Here is an 8,725-nt window from a genome sequence, read left to right on the forward strand (position 1 = left end):
GGTCTATCACTGAACGTGTGAGCAGTTTGGTATGTACCCACCACTCTCTCCTCCGATCTGTCAACCATCCCTTTATTTTTGCCTTATCTCTTCATGTTCTTCTTCCTCTAGCCCATGTAAAACTGAAAGGGAGAGATGAAAAGGCCACCTCGTCAGAGCCGGTGACACTGGCCATGTCCGAGACAGCGACGACGAGAATGGACCTCGCCAGAAGCGGCACATAACACTGCAACGGAGGCGAAGAAAGAAACTTAGGGGTGGGGCTGCAGCTCGTGGGCGTTGGAGACGAACTTGGTGGTGGCGGAGCTTAGGATGGCCAGATACTATATTTGTCTATATAAATTCATATCTAGATAAAGTTTTTTTCGAGAGCCAAAGGCTCATACCATATCTTTATAGAAGATAGAAGATTTAGTACAAGACGACTACAACTCGCTGCGAACAACGAGTGCAGAACGAACTCCACACCGGCTAGTCCGAAGACAGCCAACACCGAAGTTACAATTACAACACAAAGAACCTATCCAAAGATGATCATCAAAGCCACATCTCGCTCCATACCGGATACCTCCGGAGATCAACACCTGCAAGAGAACTCTCATTGTCAATGCACCATCAAAGGAGAAGATGGCTGGACTTGGTCGGCCTCAAAAAAGGCGTCGTCTTGGACTCTCCGACGATGTCGTACATAGTGCCCCGAAAGATCAATCTTAGACAATGACGGACACCGGAGGAACGCAAAGAGAAATAGCATGCCGTGTCTCCAACCGCAAAGCTCCCAGCAGAGGAACGACATCAAAATGCCGCCAATACGCCGGTTCCACTCCAAACCTAGGCTTTCGTCCGGAGACACCACCAAACTAATGCGGGAGCAGGGAAGTGCCGGCACACCTCAACGACGCCTCCAAGGAGGGAAACGACGCCCACGGGCGCCGTCGCCGCTGGCACTGGCAAAGCGGGCTAGACTTTCGTCCGTAATGCCACACACCGCCCATGCTGCCCGCCGGATTGGGGCCGCTGATCTTGTTGTTCACACCGCCGTCGCCACAACACTTTGTCATCGCAGTCATAACATGGTGCTCCACCAGCTCCCGGCATGGCCAAGGAGAAACGCTCCCAGCTGCACCTCCAGCCCAGAAACATGGTGCTCCAGCTCCACCTCCCGGCATGCCGTGTTTCTAGATAAAGTTGAGAAGTTTTCTTAGGAACGGAAAAATTAATTATTAAGTAAAGTATGGTCTCGATAAATTATTTATATGATCTTTTTACAATTTAGGGTGACATTTTGCATTCTGTCGTGGATCCCAAATTTATGGACTTGGCATGTCCTACAACTAATACGAAGCCTCTAAAACCAGATAAAATAACACAACTGCACTCTGTGTAAAAAAATGCAGTAATAAAAGGGAGCGTCTAGAGATAAGTCGTAATAAGTCTCAGTCGCTGACATCAGTACTACTTTAGTTTTGGCGTCCAGTTTTATGTGTTCGCATTTTTTACTAGAATTTTTTTTTGTACAACCATTTAAGACATAAGAAAAATCTTAGTAGCAATTTACGTGTGACTGATGCAATTGGAGAAAAAATCAGTTGCAACCCACATGTAAGTGAAAAATCTTAGTTGCAACGCAGACGTAACTGGAAAAAATCTCAATTACAACCCACATGGATGTGAAAATTCTTAGTTGCAACATATGTGCAACTGGAAAAATCTCAGTTGCAACGCTCATGCAATTGGAAAAAAAAAAACAATTGCAACCCACATATAATTTGAAATTCTTAGTTGCGACGCACACGTAACTGGAAAAATCTCAATTACAACCCACATGTACGTGGAAATTCTTAGTTGCAACATATGCGCAACACACGCGTCGGCCCAACAACAACACAAATACACACAAATAGCCCAAAAGTCAGAGCACGAATCTACAAGCACAAAATACGAATCTCCAAGCGCTTAACTTAAACTTATTAAGTATAAGGCGCCTGCTTTCCAGCAAATCCGTAATAAAAACAGTCAATTACTCGCATACTTGATGCTGCAGTTCCTATTGTAACCTACTCCACGTAGTATTTGCTTTCTGCACGAACGGCACGCCTGCTCGCCTTCCTCTAGCTCATAAATCCCCGTGCCACCTTGGCTCCCAATCAGATCGCTCCCCTCACACACTTCTTTCCTCTGCCTCTGCGTCGTGGAAATGGGAGCAACCGAGTGCGACGACGGGCCGGCGATCGGCATCGACCTCGGGACGACCTACTCGTGCGTGGCCGTGTGGCGGCCGTCGCACAACCGCGTCGAGGTCATCCCCAACGACCAGGGCAACCTCACCACACAGTCCTGCGTCGCCTTCACCGACGCCGGGCTGCTCATCGGCGACCCTGCCGTGAACCAGGCAGCAAAGAACCCCGTCAACACCGTCTTCGGTGAGAACAACAGACCACATCTGTCAGTGCTAGCTATCTACAATAGTTCTCCCGCGTGCGCACTTATTTCTTTTCACTGCTACTATATAAGCTTCTTTCTTAGCCTCCATATATTTTTGATCTCTGATAGTTTTGCCCTTAGTTTTTGTGTGGACGATTTCCATTTCCTATGCCATTAATTGGTTTCCACTCAATAAGAATTTCTTACTTCAGTTTTTAGTACACAATTTCTTTAGTTTCCCTAGGCGCCAAAAATTGGTTGTGGATGTGCGTATGCTATTTTTACCGTAATCTGTAGAGATAACTCCTCACAGATCAGAAGAAACTAGATTTCACATGGCCAATCTTTCATACTCGAAAAAACATATGCCTAATATTTTCAGAAAGAAACTTCACATGGCTAATCCACAATGGGTGTTTCTTGTAGATGTGAAGCGACTTATCGGCCGGCATTTCAGCGACGCGTCCGTGCAAGGAGATATGAAGATGTGGCCTTTCAAAGTCGTCTCAGGCCCCAGCGACCGGCCTATAATCGTCGTGCAGCACATGGACGAGGAGAAGAGGTTTGAGGCCGAGGAGATCTCGGCGATGGTGCTCAGCAAGATGCGCGAGATCGCCGAGGCCTACCTCGGGACGGAGGTGAAGAACGCCGTTGTCACTGTCCCGGTATACTTCAACGACTCCCAGCGCCAGGCCACCATCGATGCTGGCACGATTGCTGGCTTAAATGTCATGCGCATCATCAATGAACCCTCTTCCGCTGCTGTCGCCTATGGTCTTGACAAGATATCCAATATCGATGAAATAAAGACGGTGCTCATATTTGATCTTGGTGGCGGTACCTTGGATGTCTCCATTATCAAAATTGATCCAGGCGTTGACATCGATATGGGAGTCTTTGAGGTCAAGGCCACGTCTGGTGATACACACCTTGGCGGCAAGGATTTTGACGATCTGATGGTGAAACACTTTGTGCGTGAGTTTCTGAAGAAGCACAAGAGGAACGAGATCAGAAGCAACCCAAAGGCGCTCCGGCGGCTTAGGACAGCCTGTGAGAAGGCCAAGAGGATGCTGTCTTTCACGACCCATACTACTGTTGAGATCGACTCACTCCATGAGGGGATCGACTTCTACGGGGCCATCACACGCGCAAGGTTCGAGGAGCTCAACATGGATCTCTTCCGCAAGTGCGTTGAACATGTTGAGAAGTGCCTCGCTGACGCCAAGATGGACAAGTCTCAGATCCACGAGGTAGTTCTTGTGGGCGGCTCGACACGAATTCCCAAGGTGCAGCAGCTGCTCCAGGAATTTTTTGATGGGAAGGAGCTCTGCAAGAGTATCAACCCTGACGAGGCCGTCGCCTATGGAGCTGCCGTACAAGCTGCCATCCTCAGTGGAGAAGGTAATGAGGAAGTGCGGGACTTTCTGCTTCTCGACGTCACGCCGCTGTCACTCGGGACGGATAATTTAGGTTGTTTTATGAGCGTGCTCATCCCTAGGAACACCACGATCCCTGTCAAGAAGGAGCAGGTTTTCAGGACCGTCCGGGACGATCAGACGGCCGTTCGCGTTCAGGTATTGGAGGGTGAAGGGACCTTGACCAAGGACAACAACCTCCTGGGTGAGTTCAAATTATCTGGCATCCGCCGTGCGCCACGTGGCGTGCCGAAAATCAACGTGATCTTCGACATCGATGCGAACGGCATCCTCAAGGTGTCCGCCGAGGACATGGCGACGGGAAAGAAGAAAGATATCACTATCACTACTGACAAGGGTCGGCTGAGCAAGGAGGAGATCGAGAGGATGGTGCAGGAGGCGGAGAAGTACAAATCAGTGGACAAGAAGCAGATGAAGAAATAAAGTAAGAACGCCGAGCCTTTGAAACACCGGGTACAATGTGCTTCCGCAACCATATGATGGTACTTAATTTGATTTTAAGGGTCCTATAATGGCACTGTTTCTCTGTAAGAACTAAGAATCGATGCTCAGTACTAGTACTGCTGGTCAGCAACTTCTGCTTTGTTTGTTAACCAAACGGAATGTTTTATCTGAACCTTGTTTTAATCTGGATGTTTGAGTCAATTGTCTGTATCAGTTTGGTGATCCAGCTTATGCTTTGTTTGTTAAATGTAAACCGAATTTTGTATCTAAATTATTACCTATTTAAAAGCGAACCCCTTTGCTGAAAGGGGAGAGTTTTGAGCACTATTCACGGCCTTTTACTCCAATCAGGTATTGACACATACCTATTTTTGTACAATGTATTTTTTTTCTCTTTTAAAACTTTTGAATTGTAGTTTTATGCGCAACAACTTTCTATCCGTAATTTCCTGTTGTAGATACCTATGTCTATCTCTCAAACAACAAAGTTACATACCTCACCGACAGTATATTTTTTACCTCTTTCTTCGATTTTTTTTTACTTGACGGTAACCTTCCGACATAGCTTTCAGGCCGTAATCTTTGGCTCGACTCGATACATATTTCTGGTCATAACTTTCCGACGTTAGTTAGCTTACATGTACTGTGGTATTTTCCCAACTCCTTTTAATTACACGATTGGTCATTTTCCGCCACAACTTCTCATTCCAATCAGTGTCCGCCACGTGTTCTATGCTACAATGTGTTTTTTTTTCTCTTTAGAGACTCTTGGATTATACTTTTAGGCGCAAAAAATTTTCAGCCTTAATTTTCTGCCAGCAGGTACCTGCTTCTACCTCTTAAACAAAAAAAAGTTACATACGTCTTCAATGGTGTTTTTATGTCCCTTCTGTTAAGACTACTTGACGGTAATTCATTGACACATCTTTATGGCCATAATTTGTAGACTGTATATCTTTAGCTCCTTTTTAAACAAATTACTTGACACTAATCTACCGGCCGTAATCTTTGACGCAACCTGATTCAATACATATTTTTGACCGTAACTATCCGACGGTAGTGAGCCTACGTCTACGGTGGTATTTTTCCCAACTCGTTTTAATTACTCGATGGTCATTTTATGGCAAAACTTTTTGATCGTAAATTCAAGCGGTAGTTACCCTATGACAAGTCTTCGAGATTGCTAATTTTATGACCGTAATTTGCCGTTGGCTACCAACCATAAACTTTCCGTTAGACAGTAATTGTCTGACACAACTTTCCAGCCGTACTTTCCCTACATAATTTTCACACTCTCACTATTAAACGGTGCATAAATTTCCGTCAGCCTTGAAATTTCCCATGTTACTATAGGCGTCAGAAAATACACCTGAGACATAAGGATAAATACTTCCTACCCATGGGTGCAGTTACACCCATATCTAATATACTACCATACGAAAGTATATACGATATTTAAGTGGTTCGAGTATGTTCTTACACAATATCTAAGATATTTTAAACCAAGTTTGGTGAAAAAATGCAAGTGAGCATGTACTTTGCACTATATATCCGAAATACATGCATATGTATACGTAAAAAATGAGTCTACAAAAAATGTACATACTGCCTACAAAGTATTATATATACTACCAAAATAGTCTTATATACTTCATACTACATGTACATATGCTCTAGTATGATAGATACTCTCTAGATAATGAGAAACACGGGTGGGTGTAACTACACCTGGGTGTAATATGAATATGTAATATATATACTACATGTGCCAGTGCCACGCACCGATGTGAACATATATAACTCACATCGCTCCACCGCATGGGCACTCAAGAGCCTTCATTTTCTACCAATCAGCGACACCCATATCGCCCATTGCTAGAAAAAATACATGTTTTTTTGTGTTTCTCTTATTTTATTTTATGATGGTAACTTCTAGGGATAACATTTTTTCCTGTAACTTTTTATCGGTAGTTGCCTCATGGTACGTCCTTAGTGATGAGAAATTCTCCAACAGTACTTCTTCGACCATTTTGTCATTTCACTCCTTTTACTCTTCGACGGTAACGTTTCGAGATAACTTCCCGGCTGTAATGTCCCACCAGATAGTTGCCCCAAGGTACCTACTCTATGATGAGTAATTCTCTAGCACTAATTTATTTTTTTTCTACCTTTTCTATTCTTTGACATATTTTCCTAGTCATAATTTCAACATGGTATCTTTGACGGTGATTTGTCGGTTTCTTTCATGGTTATTTTTGCACACAGACTTTTGACCTCGGTAGTGATTATTTGAGATTAATCCTTTATCGTCGTATTGGTAGTTATTCGACATAAATCATTAGTCCCAAACAGTAATTTCCCTATGGTAATTATTTAACAATGGTTTTTCAACAACGCGTAATTCTTCAGCGATGGTATTTTCTTACCAGTAGTTTTCAAATATGCACAAGCAGCAATCTTCATCGGTAATTTTCAAATGTACACTGGCAACAATCTGCAATATTTAGCAATAATTTGCTGATGATTAATCTCCATCTGTAGTTGCCTTCTTGAAAGGACATGGAGCCCCCATGTGTGGTTTTGGTAATTGATGATAATACCTATGGACTAATGGTTGTATTGAGGTTCTCTCTTAGGCGTTTCCGTAGGCAATGCTTGAGCCATATGTTGGTATCAAGGTTTCAATGAAGAAGATCAAGTGCAATGTAGAAGACGGATGAAGACGGTGTCGAAGAGGGATGAAGACGGTGGCGTGTATGTTGAAGAAGTAGGATGAAGATGGTAGCATGTACAATGTTGAAGAGGGATGAAGATGGAGCTTGCCGGCTCGAGTGGAATGCGCAAGTTCAAGGTTTGTTTCCGGTAGGATAGTTGGTCGCATCGTCGGAGAGAGCTCAAACCCTTGCATGCATTGCATGGTATTTATTATTTGTTGTTGGTTCTTATTCATGAGATGTTTTAGAGCTTGTGTTCATTCTCATTACAAGCTCTAGCTCATCGGAAATGGATTCCGGATGCATCACATGTTGCGTGTTCGAGTTGGATGATTTTCTCGGTTTACCATATTGAGAGGTTGCACCTCTAAATTCATAGAAAATCATCCTCCACTTGTTTTCATGTTTTCCCCTTGTGTGGAGATAGCTCTTGTCTTCCTCTCTTCAACAAAATTAGTTTCACCTCAATCGAAGTTTCCTATCTCGAGTTATTGCATTTCCCATATCGCTCTTATTTGGAAAAGAAAAAATGAAAAAAACAAACTGGACCGTAGTACCTTGGGCCTTCGGCCCAGATTCCGCACACTGCTTCCGAGGCCGGAAGTATCGGCCGTCCCAACACCTTCCTCTCCACATCCCACCTCTACCTCTTGTGCATCGGGCCGCCGCACAAGGCCGCTCGGTCCAGCCGGGAGCGCCTATCCTCCGCCTTCAGCGGGAGCGAAGCGTCGCCTCTCTTAAGGCTCTTCTTTCCGGGCCACTCCAGATGCGGCCCAATAAAGGCACTGTTTCCTTTTCTTTTCTTTTTTATTTCTGTTCAGATTTTAATAATGTCTAAAATCGAAAAATGTTCAAATCTATATAATTTGTAAAAGTTCAAACATCCAAAAATGTAAATCTAAAAAATTTCAAATTTCAAAAAAATAAAATTTTAAAAAGTTTGGGTTAAGAAATCTAATTTTTTTTGTTCAGATTTAAAATATGTTCGTGCAAAAAAAATGAATTTGAAAAAGTTCAAATGTGCAAAATTTCAAATTTTCAAATTTAGAAAATTGGATAAAAATGTTCATATTTAAAAAATATTCATATTAAAAAAATGTTCGAATTTGAAAAATGTTCGAATCTGAAAAATGTTTAAATTTTGAAAAAGTTCAAATGTGAAAAAGTTCAAAATTTGAAAAGTTCATGTTTTTAAAAAGTTTGGATTAAAAAAGGTTTAGATCTCAAATATGTTCGAATCTAAAAAAAAGTTCGAATTTAAAAAGTTCAAATGTGAAAATGTTCAAAATTTTGAAATTTTCATGTTTTAATTTTTTTCCAAAAAAATGACCGAATATCAGGAGGAAAACCGAAAAAAAAACCAGAGAAAAACGAAAGAGAAAATCCAACATAATAGAAACCGAACCTCGAAAAGGAAGAAAACTAGCTGCCCCGTTAATGGGCCTGGCCCAACCTATTCCGCATTGTGCGGAGCGCCAGATAGCGCCCGCATTGGGCGGATAATAGGGTTTGGGTCCAAGGGAGCGCCTATCCTCCGCCTTCAGCGGGAGCGAAGCGTCGCCCCTCTTAAGGCTCTTCTTTCCGGGCCGCTCCAGATGCGGCCCAATAAAGGCACTGTTTCCTTTTCTTTTCTTTTTTATTTCTGTACAGATTTTAATAATGTCTAAAATCGAAAAATGTTCAAATCTATATAATTTGTAAAAGTTC

General features: G+C 42.9%; 1 pseudogene; it reads left to right on the forward strand.

Moving 5' to 3' along the window:
• Window positions 1-1,096: 1,096 nt before the first annotated feature.
• LOC127321174 (heat shock cognate 70 kDa protein-like) lies at window positions 1,097-4,427 on the forward strand (annotated as a pseudogene).
• The last annotated feature ends 4,298 nt before the right edge of the window (window positions 4,428-8,725 follow it).

Source organism: Lolium perenne, chromosome 4 (assembly GCF_019359855.2).
Source record: "Lolium perenne isolate Kyuss_39 chromosome 4, Kyuss_2.0, whole genome shotgun sequence".
Classification (NCBI taxonomy): Eukaryota; Viridiplantae; Streptophyta; class Magnoliopsida; order Poales; family Poaceae; genus Lolium; species Lolium perenne.